Genomic DNA, 25013 nt, shown 5'->3' on the forward strand with positions numbered 1-25013 from the left:
TGGAGCATCTGGATGTGTTCCAGAATAGGACAAAGGCTCGGGCATCTCACTGTAAACCAGTAATTACCGGCTAACAAGGGTTTGGTCCATTGACTAACTGGATTGAGCTTACCTTTTGTGGGAGACATTCTAAATGGAGCCATTTTCCTTGAGGAGAGTAATTTTCTGCCAAACCTCTCAAATCCGTCTAAGAGCCAGCTGTGTCATTATGGTAGCCCCCTAGGCCTAAAGGGGGGTCATTATGTACTGTACCGACTGACCAGCAGACTACAGCAAGTGGAGACATTAGACAGACTTTTGGAACTCCTACTACAAGACTTTAGGACTGTAATATGACAATGGTCACATTCAAACCAAATGCGGGGAGGTTGATTTTGCTGGAGAAATTACACTTTGAGAAAATACTTTTGTGCTGAGACAATTGGAGTGGAGCCACTACCTAAAACAAGACTGGGTACTTCACCTGTGAAGTTGAACAGAACAATTTGTCAGCTCTTTGAATGATCTGTCTACCCTCTATGTCACTCGTTGCTCTCTTGTTCCACACAAAGTACCTATTTAGTTTTCAGCCTTTTGTTATTGTTAGTCTGCTTCTCCTCTCAGGAGACTGATCTGTTCTCATGTTCTCTGCTTGAAGGAAAAACCCTCACACTTGTAGGTAATTTAGTTAATATTCCCCTATGGTGATACAGAGGGGAAAGTTTCATGTTGAGCTTTAGAATGATAGCAGATTATTATAGAGGCAGGCCTATTTCTCCAGGCATGTGCAAACGTGCCGACATGCCTGCAAGCGCAAGAAAACACCCACAAGGAGAGGAAATGTGCATACTTACATGCCCAGCACAACACGTGTATGCACACACGCACGCACACACACACACACACACGCACACACACACACACACACACACACCCACACACACACACACACACACACACACACACACACACACACACACACACACACACATACAAACACACACACACTGTAGACTAAAATATGCAAGCATGAACATACACACATAGTGTATACCAGGGATCATCAACTAGATTCAGCCGCGGGCCGATTTGTTCTTGAGCGGATGGTCGGGGGGCTCGAACACAATTACAAATAATTTGTAGACTGCAAATTGACCGCAAGAAGCCAAAACAAATACAGTATAATGTTTGACTAAAACACAATAATTAAAACCTTGCTTACATTTGCATACGATCACGTGTCTCTCTTATGTGTGGGAATACTTGGGAACATATTTCTTAAATTAAAATCTCTTGGAGATGATTTCCTGGTGTTTTTACAGTCTTTTCTGTCCTACAACGGAAAAAAAAAAATATATCATTTATTTTATTTTTTCTCAGAAAACTTTGGGGGCCAAATAAAACCACCCACGGGCCAGTTGGGCAACCGTGGTGTACACCCTGCAGTGGATGCTGTCTAAAAGTCCCCCTAACCCCAGTGATACAACCCCCACATGTATAAATCACCAGAGACAAAGGCCCACTCGTATTGACCATCTGCTGGCTGCAATAGGCTTTAAAGGACATTCCTCTTTCTGTAAATGTTTTCAAGAGTTAACACACTTCCGCTCCCAATGTTTCCCCACAGTCCAGCCCATTTAAGATGACCCTTGGAGTGTGTGTGTGTGTGTGTGTGTGTGTGTGTGTGTGTGTGAGCATGTGTGTGTGCACACAGTCTTAGAGGCAGGTGCATGCAACTCTCCATGACATCCCATCCCACAGCCGTGTGCTTTGAAAAAGGTTGTGACTTGCATCAGAGGAGATCCAAAGAACATATTGGATTTCAATCATGTAATATGAATGGGCACTCTCAGCAGATGAATCCAAATATATCTGATCATTACATGAGAGATAAACTGAGTGGGTGTAGTACCTGCTAAACAGATTTGCTTTCTTCATTGATGATAATGGAGCTATTAGCTAGTCTATTCATGACTCACTAGAGGGTACTTAAACAAGTGTCCACTTTAACCCTCCCGTTGTCCTAGGGTCAAAATGACCCGCCACTGTGTTGAACCAACTTTATTTAATTTTTATATTTTTTGGATCATTTGTGAGAAGGAGGCAGTGATACTTTCTTTAAAGTCTCACTGCCTCCTTCTCAAAAATGATCCCCAAAATATAAAATTAAATAAAGTTGGTTCAACACAGTAGCGGGTCATTTTGACCCTAGGACAACGGGAGGGTTAAAAGGGTGTGGTTACATAGACGTGGGTTTTAAACTAACAACCCTGGGGGTATAAACTATAAACAGTGGACCTCTCTGACCCCTATACCATTCCATGCCAATCAACATTGTAACAGTGTATTGGGCTAATTGACTTAACCTTTTACTGCAATGGGCTAAATTAGGGTCACACAGAGTGTTTCTTGGTAGTCTTAAACAAATCTACATTGAAACAAATCCAACGTATACACCTCACACACATGGTTATGGGCTTAAAAAAAAGAAGACACCTGTACCGTGTCAAATATAGAGTTGAAATGTATTACATTTTGAGATTGCATCCCAATATTACAATTTATATACATCACAGAAGACTGAAATATAACAAAACTGTTTAACATACACTACCAGTCCAAAGTTTTAGAACACCTACTCATTCAAGGGTTTTTCTTTATTTTTACTATTTTCTATATTGTACAATAATAGTGAAGACATCAAAACTATGAAATAACACATATGGAATCATGTAGTAACCAAAAAAGTGTTAAACAAATCAAAATATATTTTATATTTGAGATTCTTCAAATAGCCACCCTTTGCCTTGATGACAGCTTTGCACACTCCTGGCAATCTCTCAACCAGCTTCATGAGTTAGTCACCTGGAATGCATTTCAATTAACAGGTGTGCCTTCCTAAAAGTTAATTTGTGGAATTTCTTTCCTTCTTAATGTGTTTGAGCCAATCAGTTGTGTTGTGACAAGGTATACAGAAGATAGCCCTATTTGGTAAAAGACCAAGTCCATATTATGGCAAGAACAGCTCAAATAAGCAAATAGAAATGACAGTCTGTCATTACTTTAAGACATGGGTAGGTCAATACGGAAAATGTCAAGAACTTTGAACGTTTCTTTAAGTGCAGTCGCAAAAACCATCAAATGCTATGATGAAACTGGCTCTCATTTACATTTACGTCATTTAGCAGACGCTCTTATCCAGAGCGACTTACAGTTAGCGCATACATTATTTTATCGAACCCACAACCCTGGCGTTGGAAACGCCATGCTCTACCAACTGAGCTACATCCCCTGCCGGCCATTCCCTCCCCTACCCTGGACGATGCTGGGCCAATTGTGCGCCGCCCCATGGGTCTCCCGGTCGCGGCCGGCCACGACAGAGCCTGGATTCGAACCAGGATCTCTAGTGGCACAGCTAGCACTGCGATGCAGTGCCTTAGACCACTGCGCCACTCGTCTCATGAGGACCGCCACAGGAATGGAAGACTCAGAGATACAGTGGCTTGCGAAAACAGCCCCCTTGGCATTTTCCCTATCTTGTTGCCTTACAACCTGGAATTAAAATTGATTTTTGGAGGGTTTGAATCATTTGATTTGCACAACATGCCTACCACTTTGAAGATGAAAAATATTTTTTTTTGTAAAACAAACAAGAAATAAGACAAAAAACTTAAAACTTGAGCGTGCATAACTATTCACCCCCCCCCCATCCACTGGGATTTTTGCCCATTCTTCAAGGCAAAACTGCTCCAGCCCCTTCAAGTTGGATGGGTTCCACTGGTGTACAGCAATCTTTAAGTCATACCACAGATTCTCAATTGGATTGAGGTCTGGGCTTTGACTAGGCCATTCTAAGACATTTCAATGTTTCCCCTTTTCCCCTTGCTTTAGCAGTATGCTTAGGGTCATTGTCCTGCTGGAAGGTGAACCTCCGCCCCAGTCTCAAATCTCTAGAAGACTGAAACAGGTTTCCCTCAAGAACTTTCCTGTATTAAGTGCCATCCATCATTCCTTCAATTCTGACCAGTTTTCCAGTCCCTGCCGATGAAAAACATCCCCACTGCATGATGCTGCCACCACCATGCTTCACTGTGGGGATGGTGTTCTCGGGGTGATGAGAGGTGTTGGGTTTGAGCCAGACATAGCGTTTTCCTTGATGGCCAAAAAGCTGAATTTTAGTCTCATCTGACCAGAGTACCTTCTTCCATATATTTGGGAAGTCTCCCACATGCATTTTGGGAAATTTGTCCTTTGGTCTGGAATCCAAATTTGAGACTTTTGGTTCCAACTGCCGTGTCTTTGTGAGATGCGGTGTGGGTGAACGGATGATCTCTGCATGTGTATTTCCCACCGTAAAGCATGGAGGGGGAGGTGTTATGGTGTGGGGGTGCATTGCTGGTGACACTGTCAGTGATTTATTTAGAATTCAAGGCACACTTAACCAGCATGGCTACCATAGCATTCTGCAGCGATACGCCATCGCATCTGGTTTGGGCTTAGTGGGACTATCATTTGTTTTTCAACAGGACAATGACCCAACACACCTCCAGGCTGTGTAAGGGCCATTTGACCAAGAAGGAGAGTGATGGAGTGCTGCATCAGATGACCTGGCCTCCACAATCCCCCGATTTCAACCAAATTGAGATGGTTTGGGATGAGTCGGACCACAGAGTGAAGTAAAAGCAGCCAACAAGTGCTCAGCATATGTGGGAACTCCTTCAAGACTGTTGGAAAAGCATTTTAGGTGAAGCTGGTTGAGAGAATACCAAGAGTGTGCAAAGCTGTCATCAAGGCAATGCGTGGCTACTTTGAACAATCTCAAATATAAAATACATTTAGATTAGTTTAACTCTTTTTTGGTTACTACATGATTCCATATGTGTTATTTCAGTTTTGATTTATTCACTATTATTCTACAATGTAGGAAATTGTAAAAAATAAAGAAAAACCCTTTAATGAGTAAGTGTTCTAAAACTTTTGACCGGTAGAGTAGAAACACCAGATGGTCTGTGTAAAATAAAAAAAGTTAGTTCATTATGAAATTATGAAAATATTAATAACATTCCACCCATGAGGCCACTAGGTCATTTGACTGCAGGAAAGGGTTACCTACAGTGCATTCGGAAAGTATTCAGACCCCTTGACTTTTTCCATATTTTGTTACGTTACAGCCTTATTCTAAAATGAATTAAATTGTTTTCCCCCTCATCAATCTACACACAATACCCCATAATGACAAAGCAAAAATAGGTTTTTAGACATTTTTGCAAATGTATAAAAAAATAAATAATGTAATATCACATTTACATAAGTATTCAGACCCTTTACTCAGTACTTTGTTGAAACACCTTTGGTAACGATTAGACCTTGAGTCTTCTTGGGTATGACGCTACAAGCTTGCCACACCTGTATTTGGGGAGTTTCTCCCATTCTTCTCTGCAGATCCGCTCAAGCTCTGTCAGGTTGGATGGGGAGCGTTGCTGCACAGCTATTTTCAGATCTCTCCAGAGATATTCGATCGGGTTCACGTCTGGGCTCTGGCTGGGCCACTCAAGGACATTCAGACACTTGTCCCGAAGCCACTCCTGCGTTGTCTTGGCTGTGTGCTTAGGGTCGATGTCCTGTTGGAAGGTGAACCTTTGCCCCAGTCTGAGGTCCTGAGAGCTTCTTTAGCAGGTTTTCATCAAGGATCTCTCTGTACTTTGCTCCATTCATCTTTCCCTCAAACCTGACTAGTCTCCCAGTCCCTGCCACTGAAACATCCCCACAGCATGATGCTGCCACCACCATACTTCACTGTAGGGATGGTGCCAGGTTTCCTCCAGACATGACGCTTGGCATTCAGGTCAAAGAGTTCAATCTTGGTTTCATCAGAGCAGAGAATCTTGTTTCACATGGTCAGAGTCCTTAAGGTGCCTTTTGGCAAACTCCAAGCGGGCTGTCATGTGCCTTTTACTGAGGAGTGGCTTCCGTCTGGCCACTCTACCATAAAGCCCTGTTTGGTGGAGTGCTGCAGAGATGGGTGTCCTTCTGGAAGGTTCTCACATCTCCACAGAGGAACTCTGGAGCTCTCTCAGAGTGACCATTTGGTTCTTGGTCACCTCCCTGACCAAGGTCCTTCTCCCCCTATTGCTAAGTTTGGCCGGGCGGCCAGCTCTAGGAAGAGTCTTGGGGATTCTAAACTTCTTCCATTTAAGAATGATGGAGGCCACTGTGTTCTTCGGGACCTTCAATGCTGCAGACATTTTTTGGTACCTTTCCCCAGATCTGTGCCTCAACACAATCCTGTCTCGGAGCTCTACGGACAATTGCTTCAACCTCATGGTTTTGATTTTTCTCTGACATGCACTGTCAATTGTGGGACCTTGATTAGACAGGTGTGTGCCTTTCCAAATCATGTCCAATCAGTAGAATTTACCACAGGTGGACTCCAATCAAGTTGTAGAAACATCTCAAGGATGATCAATGGAAACAGGATGCACCTGAGCTCAATTTCGAGTCTCATAGCAAAGGGTCTGAATACTTATGTAAATAAGCTATTTCTGTTTTTTATTTGTAATACATTTGCAAAAATGTTTTTTAACCTGTTTTCCCTTTGTCATTATGGGTTATTGTGTGTAGATTGATGAAGGGAAAAAATAATGTATCCATTTTAGAATAAGGCTGTAACGTAATAAAATGTGGAAAATGTCAAGGGGTCTGAATACTTTCCGAATGCACTGTATATATATAATGGTGTGTATAGACAGTATTTACAGTATATGAATAGAAAAGGTGTGTACAACAGTAGTTATGTAGGATGAGCCTTGACTAGAATACTTTCCAAATGCACTGTATGCCAACTTGCGGTGAGAAGTGCCAACCCAGCATGTTGGACAATGTCACTGTCTCCCAGTGAAGCATTTCTTGTTGAAAGACCAATAATGTCTCGGCTGTCTGTCTGTACCCAGGCTCTGCCCATGCTGCCAGGCTGCATCTTTTCCCTTTGGTTGTCCAACTTGTCCCTTCATTAAGAATAGGCCCTGTTGTTCCCCCTTTGGCTGAATGGACATCTCTCTATCGTTTCTGTCTATCTAATCCCCTTCTTTCTTTCTTTTTTTTCTGTCTCTCTTTGTGTCTCAAACACGCACACACTTACTTGTGTGCACACCTAAGCGTGCACAACTACACACACGCACACATATAGAGGCATCAAACCCTCCAACATCCTGGCAACTCCGGCACCGCCTGCAAGAATGCACAATCTATTCTGACTGGAGCCCTACTTATCCCAGAGTGGCTAGAAACAGCTGTTGAGGAAGTGATCAAAAGAGTCTCCACTTCTTTACCACCTCTTTGTTCCCTCAGCCACTCCAACTCCTCTTATTCACAATGGCCTCTTTCTGAGTGGGAGTTTGGCTGCCAAGGGAGGGCCGTGTAAGGCAATAAGAAGGCTCAGCAGTGGCTGTCTCTGGAGTGGTGCATTGATTTATGAGCGATCACTGGGCTTTTCCAAACTTAATGGCATTGCAAAATTCTCTAACAGCAATTAAGGAAGTTCTTCAGAGGTTATAAAGCAACAACCTCTGACTACAAATCCACAGACCAGCCCAGCATTCTACGGTTTGAACTTTGAACCCCTACTGGTTTTCTATAGGCTTTAACCTCTCACCCTTAACGGTGATCCACCAGTCCTATTGGTTGTTGGAGAATTGTGAGCATGTAGCTTCAGTTACTATGTTGTGTGTTCTCTCCTTGAGTGTCTGTGCGCAGTCGAGATGCCCTCCCAGTGAAGGGCCAGGAAGCCACACCCTGGCTGATCCGTCTCTGTTTGTTTTGGCTGGGGTTAAGACATGGAGGGGGACTAGATGAAACGGTGTCCTCCGCTTATCTCCATGACATCAGCACGCTGAGTGACACTGGCATATCTCCTCACAACACATCTCTGGATGGGAGTTAGGCTACACGCTTTCCTGTGACAAGACGACTGTTTACACTAGAGCCCTGCACAGGCATGAAATGTAAGCCCTACCCATGCCCGTGACGTTTAGGCCCTACCCTACCCGGGCCCGATAGTTTCCACTAACTTCCTACGTTAGGATATCTATTACCTGCTCGTCTCTGTCTGTCCCCCGCTCCCTGCGCTGCTCCCGCTCCATGCGCTCTGCATGTGTGAGTATCCATAGCAACGGCTCCTCTTTGGGCTGCTAGACATGATAGAGTTGTTAGCTGTTTTGTCACTCTTTTTTATTTTCTGTGAAATAATCTTGCCTGCTGACTTGGACAATGTTCTGGTCTTATATTTGACAAGGTTGAAGCACTTCTGACACCATATTATGATCTTAGTAAGATATGACTGTACAAAGACACTGCGTAGCAGACCAGGAGCAATGGCTCAGCTTTTGGTGTAAAGGCTGTCAGAGCACCTGGTAGTAAAACGTAAGTAATGCCAAACTTGATCTTTCCAAAAGAAAAATGGCACACTTTTGAGTGTAAATAAGAACACTGGTTATGGCAGTTGAAAAATAGTGATAATCGCATTCATTCCAGATTCTCCAGGCTAATTCATTGTATGCGGCAGGAAAATTATGTATAATTCAGCTGCGTCTAGGCGTGTGTGAATCCGTTATGAACTCAACTCAGGATTCAGCAGTGCATTAGTCATATACAGTACATTTAATTTGGAGTACGTTTAATTCCGTGTTCAGTTAGGCCCACACACTTGACCGCGCCTCAGTGACGGAGGTAGACAGGAAATAATGACAGGAACCATGACAACGTGTTCAATCTGGACGTGTCTTTGTGTAGGTTTGTGTCAGTCAAAGTTAGTCAGTCACTCAACCGTATTTAAAAAGCTCTTTGACTGAGTTCTGTGCAAGGGAGGAAAATTACAGCACAGTCTTGTGAAAGGATTTCTTTGACATGCACCTTGTTATTTTGTAAGCTTGTTAACACTGACCGTGTGGAGACTAGAAGTGTCATTCCTCTGGGAATGTCTCAGCACAGAGGGGTTGGGGGAATTACCTCCCCTTTTCCACCTCAACAGCCTACACAAAACTCAGCCAAACTGACTCCATGATAGACCATGATAGATCAGTGTTTCTTAGCGTTTGGTTTGTGGACCTTCTGGCCCCAGTCCTTCAGATGGGTCAGCTGACATAATTTAGACCATTTCAAAAGATAGTTACACTTTAATTTAAGTGGTCCTCTCCGTGAGGAATCAACATAGCTTCGGCCCTAGCACAAAAAAGGTTGAGGAACACTGCAGTAGATGACCATCAAAATTAGAGAACACATCTAGTGAGGTTAATAAGCAGTGCTGTCGGTGTCAGTCAACAATACCTCTGAGCTTTGCTGTGAAAAAGCTGTTGCATAAATAATAACACAATAGCCCCAGCCCTAGTGTCCTCTCCTTCCCAGTCACATACTGTGTCTAGTATTCCCAAGGGGGTGATTGACATTCTAGAAGAGTCCCCACTGAGTAGGACCAATAGACATACCATAGATACAGAATTTATGTGTATCTCTAGACAATATATATTTTATTTATATTTTATACTTACTATATACACAGACAGGAAGTACAGTATGAGGGTTGACTTGTGGGTTGACTGAGATCTCTTAATGGGTCATCCTATTTACAGTAGGCCTTACATACTTAACATAATTACATTGTGCTTGTGAAATTTGAGAACGTTATTGCACCTGCTGACTGTAAGTAGTACTGTGTCACCCGGTTGAATAAATATGCAATATGACCCTTGGGAACCTTTAAGTCACTGAAAGGATTTCAAAACTATAATACAGACAACAAATTGCAACTACATTTGATTTATTTGCCTGTAATATCATAAATATTACATGTGGTCTTTGCATAAATAGAATGACCATTGTCTACAGTATAAACCGTAAATAAACCATAAATCTAACCGTAAATCGTTCACTGTCTACACTGTCTAAACTGAAGTATCTAAACCGCTACCTACCACATACTGAAGTGTATTGTTATCGGGCCAGTTAGCCGGTGAGAGACAATGCCACCCAGTCGGGGCTCCATGTGTTTGTCTTGCGCAGTGTCCCCAAGGCTCCCCAGCACTAATGAATGGATATTTAATGATCTGAGAGAGCCATTCAATTGAGTGGAAAATGTGCAGTTCTGTGGAGCGCGGCTCCCCCTGTCACAGGAAAACAAAGGCCTCACTCTGCATTCATACACACCCAGGAGAGAGAGTGTATTCACACACTGGGTAAAGAGGCTGAACACACACATAGTCACACACATACGGTGAGTGGAGTAGAGAGGATCCAGTGGCTATGATTGTAACACTTCACATTCCAGATCCTGTTAGCCTAATCCTACTCAACCCTCTGGAACAAGGAGTGCGTTCATAAAACAATGTGGCCATATTGGATTTAGGACTGAATAGTGATTTATAATGCATGATTTTCATGATTTTCAATAGTGCTTCTTTTTTTAAAGTGATACAAGGTGATATTGATATAATAAGAAGATCATACTTTACAATAAATATACTTAGCATGCTGATTTAAAAAAATCTATTTATCACTATCTTACAAGTTACAATAGAACTTAACGAGTGACTTCCTATGTTTGATTTAGGAGCAGATATCTTGTGGTACAGTCAAATCTGCCCACACTAACTCAAACACCTCCCCTTTCTTCATTTGCTTTGAAATATCAGTTTAAAACAATACAATACCCAAACCATGCAGAGAATAATATTTTTGGGATTCACTCAAGTTTATAAATCTTAGGAAAATACAGCAGACCCAATCTGAAACATCTGCCCATTCCACCTTGCAGTAAACACGGACCCAAACCAAAGGTTCAGCCAACCGGTTATGGCTAGAAGGTATCCAGCTTTTGTCAAATTAATGTAAAAAGTAGAATTTTGGGGTCATTTTAGCTAACCCTAACCCTTTTCCTAACCTAATTATCCTAACCTGCTACATTAATTATCCTAACCTGCTGCGTAAGTTTCCTAACCTGCTACGAAATGTAAAATCTGACATTAATTGGACAAAAGCTGGATCCCTTCTAGCCATGACCCAGCCAACCCAGTCAGTTATTGAAAGACAACATGAGAGAAGGTGTGTTCAATAAAAACCCATCCTTTTATGTCTGTGTATTCATTTCTGGGTCACAAACACCCTCTATAGGCCCCATGTGGTCACTGAGGAGCCGTTCGACACATTCTATCAAAGCAAGACAGGAAACAGGAAGGGCGATAGGAAGTGCTCTGTGTGCTTATGAGAGGACTAAGGGGTTTGACCACGTAACCATGTTTAACTATGGAAGGGGCCAGGGTCAGCAGCAGCAGACATCTCACAGACATCTAACGGTGAACAGACAGGAAGGTGGCTTTAAAGGAAGGAGACCCTGTCAATCAAGGGGGTGCTCCAGCACTGTCCTAGCTGACTGGATTCACTGCCACCCCCCCTCTAATTGTGTCATTATTCACTGGCCCATCCGCTAGATTACATTAGGCCTCATCGTAGTGACTATACATCACCTTCACTGCACTATAACTCTAACCAATAGCCGAGTGGAGATGAAGAATGGACACAGTAAATAGGATAAAATGGGGGTTGATGCGAAAATAATTATCTGGCGAAACACTGGTAATATCTCAATGTGACAACTTGAGTTATGGGGACAATTGTGGAGAAACACATAGTAGGCCCCCTTTCACAATATCATTAGCTTGGAGAGGAAAATTCCATGTGTGAGCTACGATAAGCTACAGACATATCTGTATTTCCTCTACAGTCTTGTCCTTCCTGTGGGCTACCATAAAGGGTTTCCACAAGTCAAAATTGGCTGTATTGAAAACATTCATGAAAAAAAAAATGTTGCTTTTTGGTCTTCATTTAAGGTTAGGGTTAGGAATAAGGTTAGCAATGGGATTACGGTTAGGGTTAAGGTTAGGTTTAAAATCACATTTTAAGACGATAAATTGTAGAAATAGGCGGGGTTTATGACTTTGTGGCTGTGGTAACTAGTGACGACCACCATAAAGGTCATGCAGAACTTGCCCTGTCCAAGGAGGTCTGAGCCCCTAAAGGAGAATGTTTAGGTTAAGTCTTACAAAGAGCTCTCCTTTGGTAAACATTACAGGCAAGTGTCAGTGTGTGGAGACAGCAAAGTTGTTACGTGTGAAGTTACGAGTTGGAGTAACGCATCCCATGGGATGAATAAATCCAATGAGTGCCGTTTAAGAAACCTTTGTCTTGAGTGGACTTTTTTGTTGGCTGGTTCTATTTTCTTAAGTGGAGTTATCTGCCCAGTGTATCTATGGGAGCAGGCCACCTCAGAAATGTTATTATATTTCAGGGCACTGTGAATGGGGGATCGTTTCTTTCACACCTAAACAGAGTGGTGTTGTGACTGGCCTGAAGGTCAAGCAGATGTCAAGCTGGAGTTAGAGAGTGAGATAGCCTGTTACCCTGTCCACTGTCTCTCTCTCTCGCTCTCTCTCTCTAAAAGTCTATAGACAGCACAGCTAGGGCTCTATTCAATGTGTATTGCTGAAGCGTTACAGATTGCAAAATAGAAATGTAAAGACAATTTTCGATTGAGCCGACATATGCAGCGTTTACCGTGAATGCAGTCTCTGTGGGACAATTGCCTTTAAAGGGGCAATCAGCAGTTGCTACATATATTTTTGGACTTATAAATTAATGTTATATACCCATTGATTCTTGAAGAATATAACTTATAAATGCTTTATGAGCTTAGTTCAACTGTCGTACCCCATCATAAACCCAAAATATAAGCTTGTTTTACTCCAATATTTGTAAACAAAGTAAATGTAAATAAACACGGTATAGCCTCAAAACATGGTTAAAACTATCATTTTGATATCATGGATGGTCAGTCGTTGCATCCATAGCTCTGTTTATGAATTTGAGAGTGGTTACATTGCTCCAGCCCCATCCCTCAGCTTTTTGCCGAAACAGGGCAAATGACCTTCAGCAATCCAGATTAAGTTGAGCCCTTAACGTGCACACTGCTAAACTTAGCTTGAATACTTACTCTTTATGGTAATATATGTGTATTTTACCATTTCTTTAACATTTCCTTCAGACTCCAGCATTTCTCTATCTCTGAAAGTGCACCCTATGCACTATGTGTTCACACTTCTGGGCAATCAGCCAGTTCAAACTCCCTAAAGATTGTATTTTCATTTCTATCACTCCTCCAAAGGAACTAATACATTCACTAGACCTGTTGCCTTTCAGCAATATTTTTTAGACGGTTAAAGGAATGTTTGCTGCGACACCCTCCCCTATTTGCTGATTCAGTACTGTTGAAAAGTATCTGCAGCACACATTTTCGATTTTCCCCTCCCAGAAATATGTAACTCTCCACAACATTACAACACTCTACAACATAATTTGCAACATCATCAAAAATATCTTAGTAGCCCTCACATCGTATTGGAAGAAGGGCTTGAAATAGGACTATCATGATGAATTACAGTTCCCCCTGCTGCCAATAGCCTACTCTATGTTGTTAAATTGGCAGAGGATGGAGACTGAATGAATCAGCGCTGAGTGAATTTTTAGAAAATGCTAAATTCCAGTCGGAAATCTGCTTCCTCTTGCATATTGAAAAGGCTGATAATGTGGGCAGTTGTTCTGTATTAAATTTGTCAATGACTTAATGGCATGCTGCCCTTTGGCTCCAATTCCATGACATTGGAAAACCAGGAAGTTTCAAATACTTGTAAGGGTTGGTGTGAGGTGTGACCCAGGTGCGGGGCAAGATAGACAGTAGGCAGTAGGCAAGGATGGTGAAACATGGATCTTTACTGGTGGTCCAAAAGCCAGGATACAAAACAACGGATTATTCACGAAAACAAATGAGGAGCACGTAGGTCTCCAAAAAACAGTCTGACAGCAAACAATACGAAATACTAACTCTGACTGGAAAAACACAATGACACAGGGAGAACACTTCTCGAGTACCTGTAACTCTGTCACGTGATCCGACACTGATACGTACTGCTTGACATCAAGGAACTAGCAGAGAAAACTGAGCATGGGAACACAGGGAAGTGAGGGCATAAATACACAGGTGAATCAGATAGTCACGGGTGACACCAATAGACAGATAATTAGTCCCGACTGTGAGTGAGGAGGTGCCTATGGTTGTTGGAGGATGACACCTAGTGGGTCGCTCCGGAACTGCGACCCACTCCTATAACAAATACTGTCAGTTTATAAATCTGTCTTTCATGGATTATGGCTATATAGATTACATATGAGTTGGAGTAACAGCTGTTTTGTTTCCAAAACCCAGTACTGTAGATTTGCCCCGCCCCCCCTTCCTATAGCTAGTCATTCAGCTCATGTAAAACCTGAGGAATATCCTGTTGTATGGGTCCCAAACCTCTGCCGCAATTCAGGTCCACCACAGACAGACATACGAATGCTTATGCATGTATGCGCACACACACATGCATGCACACAAACACATGCATGCACACAAACACACACAGACACACACACACACACACTTACACACCACATTCTGAAGATTTAACAAGAGATTAGAGAGGGAGAAGAAAACCTCAGGAACCATGAGAACCTATAAAATGTGATTTCATCATGCAGCCAATGGGAGTGGTATCATATAACAATAGCTTATTGCATACTATTGAATGCATATAACATATGTGATACGTAGATGGCTATTCAAACATATCAAACCCAACAAATTATCACCACTTTTTCACATGGATCAACATTGATTAATATCAATGACAGTCATGATTTGGATAAATTGAAACGATAACTTCATGCACTGTCTTTTGTTCGGAAGGTTGGAGGATAGATGGATGAATGGATGTTTGAAATAACAACAAAGTATATTTATATGGACTACTTTCCCCTTCATGCCACAAGCAATTGGTAGATAAAGCTGCATAATTTGTCTTTCCCACTGTTGTGAATGTGAACATTTGTTAGGGAGGAATTGAACACATAGATGGAATACTAATATGACTTACTCCCAACAGCAGTGTGTTTTTACAGTACGTAATGCCCATCTGTCAGCAATGGGCAGACGCAATGAGGAGTCTTGCTTCTTGTTCAAGCAACTGCTCAGTACAATAGGGTACAAGGCAGAGCTTGGTCTGACCAATCTGATTGGTCTGACCAATCGGAATCTATGCTTCAAGATTGTTTTGATCTTGTGGACTGGGAAATGTTCTGGGTCGCCTCTGAGAATAGTATCGACATATACACTGACTCGGTGACTGGGTTCATCAGGAAGTGCATAGAGGATATTTTCCCCACTGTGACGATTAGAACTTCTCCAAACCAATAACTGTGGTTAGAAAGAGCGAACCACCCCATTTAACCATGGCAAGGTGACTGGGAACATGGTGGTGTACAAACAAAACGACAGTACAGTAACAAAGTGGAGTCACAATTTAACCGTCTTAGACGGGATAAGCTAATGCCTGCTTCGAGGAAAACAACATCGAGCCGCCGACGCAGGCCCCCTCCGCTCACGAGGACCGTGTGCTCTCGTTCTCCGTGGCCGATGTAAGTCATTTAAGCATGTTAACCCTTGCAAAGTTGCCGGCCCAGACGGCATCAAAAGCCGCGTCCTCAGAGCATGTGCAGTCTGTTGTTCGCACTTGCTTCAAGATGTCCACCATTGTTCCTGTACCCAAGAAAGTGAAGGTAATTGAACTAAATCACTATCACCCCGTAGCACTCACTTCTGTCATCATGAAATGCTTTGAGAGGCTAGTTAAGGACCATATCACCTCCACCTTACCCGACAACCTAGACCAGGGATCTTCAATTCCGGTCCTGGAGGGCCGAAACACTTCTGTTTTTTATTTCTACCTGGTAGTTAATTGCACTCACCTGGTGTCCCAGGTCTGAATTAGCCCCTGATTAGAAGGAGAGGATGAAAAACAGAGGTGTTTCGGCCCTCCAGGACCGGAATTGAAGAACCCTGACCTAGACCCACTAGAATTTACATACCGCGGACGACCCAATTGCCATTGCACTGAACACTGCCCTATCCCACCTGGACAAGAAAAATACTTATGCAACACCATAATGCCCTCCAAGCTCATCACTAAGCTCAGGGCCCTGGGTCTGAACCTTTCCCTGTGCAACTGGGTCCTGGACTTCCTGACGGGCCGACCTCAAGTGGTGAAGGTAGGCAACAACACCTCCACCTGATCATCAATACTGGGGCCCCACATGAGTGCGTGCTCAGCCCCCTCCAGTGCTCTCTGTTCACACATGACTGCGTGGCCACACACGTCTCCAACTCAGTCATCCAGGACCTCTATACCAGGCGGTGTCAGAGGAAGGCCCTCAAAATTGTCAAAGACTCCAGCCACCCTAGTCATAGACTGTTCTCTCTGCTACCGCACGGCAAGCGGTACCGGAGTGCCAAGTCTAGGTCCAAAAGACTTCTCAACAGCTTCTACCCCCAAGCCATAAGACTCCTGAACAGCTAATCATGGCTACCCGGACTATTTGCACTGCCCCCTCACCCCATCTTTTTACGCTGCTGCTACTCTGTTAATTATTTATACATAGTCACTTTAACTCTACCCACATGTACATATTACTTCAACTACCTCAACTAGCCGGTGCCCCCGCACATTGATTCTGCACCGGTACCCCCCTGTATATATAGCCTCCCTACTGTTATTTTATTTTACTTCTGCTCTTTTTTTCTCAACACTTTTTTGCTGTTTTATTCTACTTTTTTATTTAAAATAAATGCACTGTTGGTTAAGGGCTGTAAGTAAGCATTTCACTGTAATGTCTGCATCTGTTGTATTCGGCGCATGTGGCCAATAAAATTTGATTTGATTTGATACAACAGGAGTAGTAGGCCTGATTACCAACAATTATGAGACAGCCTACAGGGAGGAGGTGAGAGCCGTGGCGGAGTAGTGCCAGGAAAATATCCTCCCCTTCAACATCAACAAAAAGGAGATGATTGTGGAATACAGGAGACTGCAGAGAGAGCACGCCCCCATCCACATCAACAGGGCCGGAGTGGAGAGGGTCAAAAGCTTCAAGTTCTTCGGCATGCACATCACTGATGACCTGAAATGGTCCCTTCACACAGACAGTGTGGTGAAGATGGCGCAATAGCGCTTCTTCAACCTCAACCTGTTAAACAGTCACCACTAGCCGGCCTCCGCCCAGTACCCTGCCCTTAACCTTAATCACTGTTACTAGCCAGCTACCACCCGGTACTCTACCCTGAACCTGTCTAGACTTGAACATGCAGCTTTTAGTATTCTGATCATAAAGTTCTGATCATGGAATTCTGAATGTGTCATGCGTCTACACCTACATTTAAATGTGTCTACCGTGTCCCCAGTGTGTCCAGATTCCCTTTTCCTGTGCTTTATTTAAATGCCAGTATGCATTCTAAAAATGGTGGAATAGGCTAAATATGATAATAACACAACAACTGATGGCAGTAGCTAACCACTGTAGCTAACTAGCCAGCTAACCTCCGTCACTTGGTACAAGCATTTCGCAACACCCGCAATAACATCAGCTAAATACAGTGCCTTGCAAAAGTATTCATCCCCCTTGGCATTTTTCCTGTTTTGATGCAATACAACCTGTAATTTAAATGGATTTTTATTTGGATTTCATGTAATGGACATATAAAAAATAGTCAAAATTGGTGAAGTGAAATTTCAAAAATAACATGTTTCGAAAAATTCTACAAAATAAATAACGGAAAAGTGGTGTGTGCATATGTATTCACCCCCTTTGCTATGAAGTCCCTAAATAAGATCTGGTGCAACCAATTACCGTCAGAAGTCACATAATTAGTTAAATAAAGTCCACCTGTGTGCAATCTAAGTGTCACATGATCTGTCACATGATCTCAGTATATTTACACCTGTTCTGAAAGGCCCCAGAGTCTGCAACACCACTAAGCAAGGGGCACCACCAAGCAAATGGCACCATGAAGACCAAGGAGCTCTCCAAACAGGTCAGGGACAAAGTTGTGGAGAAATACAGATCAGGGTTGGGTTATAAAAAAATATCCGAAACTTTTAACATCCCACGGAGCACTATTAAATCCATTATTAAAAAATTTAAAGAATATGGCACCACAACAAACCTGCCAAGAGAGGGCCCCCCACCAAAACTCACGGACCAGGCAAGGAGGGCATTAATCAGAGAGGCAACAAAGACACCAAAGATAACCCTGAAGGAGCTGCAAAGCTCCACAGTGGAGATTGGAGTATCTGTCCATAGGACCACTTTAAGCCGTACACTCCACAGAGTTGGGCTTTATGGAAGAGTGGCCAGAAAAAAAGGCATGTGGGAGACTCCCCAAACATATGGAAGAAGGTACTCTGGTCAGATGAGACTAAAATTGAGCTTATTGGCCATCAAGGAAAACACTATGTCTGGGCGCAAACCCAACACCTCTCATCACAACGAGAACACCATCCCCACAGTGAAGCATGGTGGTGGCAGCATCATGCTGTGGGGATGTTTTTCATCGGCAGGGACTGGGAAACTGGTCAGAATTGGGAATGATGGATGGTGCTAAATACAGGGAAATTCTTGAGGGAAACCTGTTTCAGTCTTCCAGAGATTTGAGACTGGGATGGAGGTTCACCTTCCAGCAGGACAATGACCCTAAGCATACTGCTAAAACAACACTTGAGTGGTTTAAGGGGAAACATTTAAATGTCTTGGAATGGCCTAGTCAAAGCCCAGACCTCAATCCAATTGAGAATCTGTGGTATGACATAAAGATTGCTGTACACCAGCGGAACCCATCCAACTTGAAGGAGCTGGAGCAGTTTTGCCTTGAAGAATGGGCAGAAATCCCAGTGGCTGGATGTGTCAAGCTTATAGAGACATACCCCAAGAGACTTGCAGCTGTAATTGCTTCTAAAGGTGGCTCTACAAAGTATTGACTTTGGGGGGGTGAATAGTTATGCACGCTCAAGTTTTCTGTTTTTTTGTCTTATTTCTTGTTTGCTTCACAAGAAAAAATATTTTGCATCTTCAAAGTGCAAGGCATGTTGTGTCAATCAAATGATACAAACCCCCCCAAAAAACAATTTTAATTCCAGGTTGTAAGGCAACAAAATAGGAAAAATGCTAAGGGGGGTGAATACTTTCGCAAACCACTGTATGTGTATGCGACCAATAAAAATGTGATTTGATTTAGCTAGCCAGCAAGCTAGCAAGCAACGCTAAAGGGATTGTAAACGTGTTAGCATAACTTTAGCCAAACCAATCTTTTTTCCTTTTAAATATTAGCTAACTGGCAAGCATTTATGAGGCCAGCAAACACATTCCTCACATGCTAGGAATGTATTTCCTTCAACGTTATAATGAAAAGGTGCCTCTCGGTCCCAAAACACAAGTTTTCTGGAGACTTGTGAGAGGAGTGCTGATGACGTCGCCCACTGTATGCGCTTTCAATAGCCTGATTGCGTCCAGACTGAGGAGAAATCTGCACACAATGCATCCCTGACCACCTCCTGAAGTGGTCAGACAGATCTGAACACAATCAGACCACAGAGACTTTTGTACATCTACACCTGTCTTTTCAAAGCGATCTTCCTATTCTGATAGCAGAAATCGCATGTAAGTGTCAAGTATAGACACGACCTTAGAGACTCCTTTGCTCTATGTACATAGAGACATTGAACACTGGTCACTTAAATTTTTTTACATACTGTTTTACCCACTGTATACGTGTATGGATACAGTATACTGTATGCTAGTCATCGCTCATCCTATATAACTACTGCTGTACACACCTTTTCTATTCATATACTGTCTATACACAGCATTATATATATATATATATATACACACTACCAGTCAAAAGTTTGGACACACCTACTCATTCAAGGGCTTGTCTTTATTTTTACTATTTTTTACATTGTAGAATAATAGTGAAGACATCAAAACTATGAAATAACATATATGGAATCATGTAGTAACCAAAAAAGTGTTAAACACACATTCTTGGCATTCTCTCAACCAGCGTCATGAGGAAGTCACCTGGAATGCATTTCAATTAACAGGTGTGCCTTCTTAAAAGTTAATTTGTGGAATTTCTTTCCTTCTTAAAGCGTTCGAGCCAATTAGTTGTCTTGTGACAAGGTAGGGTATACAGAGGATAGCACTATTTAGTAAAATACCAAGTCCATATTATGGCAAGAACTAATATGCAAAGAGAAATCACAGTCCATCATTACTTTAAGACATGAAGGTCAGTCAAAACGGAACATTTTAAGAACTTTGAAAGTTTCTTCAAGTGCAGTCGCAAAAACCATCAGGCGCTATGATGAAACTGGCTCTCATGAGGACCGCCACAGGAATGGAAGACCAGAGTTACTGCAAAGAAACCACTACTAAAGGACAACAATAATAAGAAGAGACTTGCTGGGCCAAGAAACACGAGCAATGGGCATTAGACTGCTGGAAATGTGTCCTTTGGTCTTGAGTCCAAATGAGAGATTTTTGGTTCCAACCGCAGTGTCTTTGTGAGAAGCGGTGTGGGTGAATGGATGATCTCCGCATGTGTATTTCCCACCATAAAGCATGGAGGAGGAGGTGTTATGGTGTGGGGGTGCTTTGCTGGTGACACTGTTGGTGATTTATTTAGAATTCAAGGCACACTTAACCAGCATGACTACCGCAGCATTCTGCAGTGATACACCATATCATCTGGTTTGGCCTTATTGGGACAATCATTTGTTTTTCAACAGGACAATGACCCAACACACCTCCAGGCTGTGTAAGGGCTATTTGACCAAGAAGGAGAGTGATGACCTGGCCTCCACAATCCCCCGACCTCAACCCAATTGAGATGGTTTGGGATGAGTTGGACCGCAAAGTGAAGGAAAAGCAGCCAACAAGTGCTCAGCATACGTGGGAACTCCTTCAAGACTGTTGGAAAAGCATTCTAGGTGAAGCTGGTTGAGAGAATACCAAGAGTGTGCAAAGTTGTTATCAAGGCAAAGGGTGGCTACTTTGAAGAATCTCAAATATAAAATATATTTTGATTTGTTTAACAATATTTTGGTTACTACATGATTCCATATGTGTTATTTTATCGTTTTGATGTCTTCACTATTTTTCTACAATGTAGAAAATAGTAAAAATAAAGAAAAACCCTTGAATGAGTAGGTGTGTCCAAACTTTTGATTGGTATTGTATATATTATATTTATATTCCGGACTCTGACATTGCTCGTTCTGATATTATTATTATTATTACTATTATTTTATTTTTTTAGGGGGTAGATCAGCTTTAATATTGCAGATAGATTGTAACTTCCATCAATGTAATTTTCTGCATCACTTCCAATCCCCCATGTTTTTTTTCTCGCAAATATATATATACAGTGGGGAGAACAAGTATTTGATACACTGCCGATTTTGCAGGTTTTCCTACTTACAAAGCATGTAGAGGTCTGTAATTTCTATCATAGGTACACTTCAACTGTGAGAGACGGAATCTAAAACAAAAATCCGGAAAATCACATTGTATGATTTTTAAGCAATTAATTTGCATTTTATTGCATGACATAAGTATTTGATACATCAGAAAAGCAGAACTTAATATTTGGTACAGAAACCTTTGTTTGCAATTACAGAGATCATACGTTTCCTGTAGGTCTTGACCAGGTTTGCACACACTGCAGTAGGGATTTTGGCCCACTCCTCCATACAGACCTTCTCCAGATCCTTCAGGTTTCGGGGCTGTCGCTGGGCAATACGGACTTTCAGCTCCCTCCAAAGATGTTCTATTGGGTTCAGGTCTGGAGACTGGCTAGGCCACTCCAGGACCTTGAGATGCTTCTTACGGAGCCACTCCTTAGTTGCCCTGACTGTGTGTTTCGGGTCGTTGTCATGCTGAAAGACCCAGCCACGACCCATCTTCAATGCTCTTACTGAGGGAAGGAGGTTGTTGGCCAAGATCTCGCGATACATGGCCCCATCCATCCTCCCCTCAATACGGTGCAGTCGTCCTGTCCCCTTTGCAGAAAAGCATCCCCAAAGAATGATGTTTCCACCTCCATGCTTCACGTTTGGGATGGTGTTCTTGGGGTTGTACTCATCCTTCTTCTTCCTCCAAACACGGCGAGTGGAGTTTAGACCAAAAAGCTCTATTTTTGTCTCATCAGACCACATGACCTTCTCCCATTCCTCCTCTGGATCATCCAGATGGTCATTGGCAAACTTCAGACGGGCCTGGACATGTGCTGGCTTGAGCAGGGGGACCTTGCGTGCGCTGCAGGATTTTAATCCATGACGGCGTAGTGTGTTACTAATGGTTTTCTTTGAGACTGTGGTCCCAGCTCTCTTCAGGTCATTGACCAGGTCCTGCCGTGTAGTTCTGGGCTGATCCCTCACCTTCCTCATGATCATTGATGCCCCACGAGGTGAGATCTTGCATGGAGCCCCAGACTGAGGATGATTGACCGTCATCTTGAACTTCTTCCATTTTCTAATAATTGCGCCAACAGTTGTTGCCTTCTCACCAAGCTGCTTGCCTATTGTCCTGTAGCTCATCCCAGCCTTGTGCAGGTCTACAATTTTATCCCTGATGTCCTTACACAGCTCTCTAGTCTTGGCCATTGTGGAGAGGTTGGAGTCTGTTTGATTGAGTGTGTGGACAGGTGTCTTTTATACAGATAACGAGTTCAAACAGGTGCAGTTAATACAGGTAATGAGTGGAGAACAGGAGGGCTTCTTAAAGAAAAACTAACAGGTCTGTGAGAGCCGGAATTCTTACTGGTTGGTAGGTGATCAAATACTTATGTCATGCAATAAAATGCAAATGAATTACTTAAAAATCATACAATGTGATTTTCTGTATATTTGTTTTAGATTCCGTCTCTCACAGTTGAAGTGTACCTAAGATAAAACATTACAGACCTCTACATGCTTTGTAAGTAGGAAAACCTGCAAAATCGGCAGTGTATCAAATACTTGTTCTCCCCACTGTATATATACACTGCTCAAAAAAATTAAGGGAACACTTAAACAACACAATGTAACTCCAAGTCAATCACACTTCTGTGAAATCAAACTGTCCACTTAGGAAGCAACACTGATTGACAATACATTTCACATGCTGTTGTGCAAATGGAATAGACAACAGGTGGAAATTATAGGCAATTAGCAAGACACCCCCAATAAAGAAGTGGTTCTGCAGGTGGTGACCACAGACCACTTCTCAGTTCCTATGCTTCCTGGCTGATATTTTGGTCACTTTTGAATGCTGGCGGTGCTTTCACTCTAGTGGTAGCATGAGACGGAGTCTACAACCCACACAAGTGGCTCAGGTAGTGCAGCTCATCCAGGATGGCACATCAATGCGAGCTGTGGCAAGAAGGTTTGCTGTGTTTGTCAGCGTTGTGTCCAGAGCATGGAGGCGCTACCAGGAGACAGGCCAGTACATCAGGAGACGTGGAGGAGGCCGTAGGAGGGCAACAACCCAGCAGCAGGACCGCTACCTCCGCCTTTGTGCAAGGAGGAGCAGGAGGAGCACTGCCAGAGCCCTGCAAAATGACCTCCAGCAGGCCACAAATGTGCATGTGTCTGCTCAAACGGTCCGAAACAGACTCCATGAGGGTGGTATGAGGGCCCGATGTCCACAGGTGGGGGTTGTGCTTACAGCCCAACACCGTGCAGGACGTTTGGCATTTGCCAGAGAACACCAAGATTGACAAATTCGCCACTGGCGCCCTGTGCTCTTCACAGATGAAAGCAGGTTCACACTGAGCACATGTGACAGACATGACAGAGTCTGGAGACGCCGTGGAGAACGTTCTGCTGCCTGCAACATCCTCCAGCATGACCGGTTTGGCGGTGGGTCAGTCATGGTTTGGGGTGGCATTTCTTTGGGGGGCCGCACAGCCCTCCATGTGCTCGCCAGAGGTAGCCTGACTGCCATTAGGTACCGAGATGAGATCCTCAGACCCCTTGTGAGACCATATGCTGGTGCGGTTGGCCCTGGGTTCCTCCTAATGGAAGACAATGCTAGACCTCATGTGGCTGGAGTGTGTCAGCAGTTCCTGCAAGAGGAAGGCATTGATGCTATGGACTGGCCCGCCCGTTCCCCAGACCTGAATCCAATTGAGCACATCTGGGACATCATGTCTCGCTCCATTCACCAACGCCACGTCGCACCACAGACTGTCTAGGAGTTGGCGGATGCTTTAGTCCAGGTCTGGGAGGAGATCCCTCAGGAGACCATCCGCCACCTCATCAGGAGCATGCCCAGGCGTTGTAGGGAGGTCATACATGCACGTGGAGGCCACACACACTACTGAGCCTCATTTTGACTTGTTTTAAGGACATTACATCAAAGTTGGATCAGCCTGTAGTGTGGTTTTCCACTTTAATTTTGAGGGTGACTCCAAATCCAGACCTCCATGGGTTGATAAATTTGATTTCCATTGATCATTTTTGTGTGATTTTGTTGTCAGCACATTCAACTATGTAAAGAAAAAAGTATTTAATAAGATTATTTCATTCATTCAGATCTAGGATGTGTTGTTTAAGTGTTCCCTTTATTTTTTTGAGCAGTGTATATATATATACATATACATACATACACATACATATACACATACATACATATAAATACATATACATACATATATATATATATATATATATATATATATATACATATCCTTTAAAAAAATATATTTCCCTTTATTACTTTCCAACCCCATCACCCCTTCCCTAATTGGAGTAAACTAGTGAACAACAATGCTTCGGCCTCTACTTCCAGCTTATACATACTATATACATTTTATGGACACAGTCAATTTTACAATAATTCTATTTTGTTTGTTTTTACTCCTGAACTTCCTCTACCCTCAACCTCTCTGATCATTTTCATGATGTCCATCCGGTTTGCTTCTATATGCCATATCTTTCTAACTGTGCTCTTTCACCAAAGCTCTCAACCTATATACTTATTATGGACACAGTATGCTTTACATTAGTTATCTTGTTGTTATT

Source organism: Coregonus lavaretus, assembly GCF_964263955.1.
Source record: "Coregonus lavaretus genome assembly, chromosome: 1".
NCBI lineage: Eukaryota > Metazoa > Chordata > Actinopteri > Salmoniformes > Salmonidae > Coregonus > Coregonus lavaretus.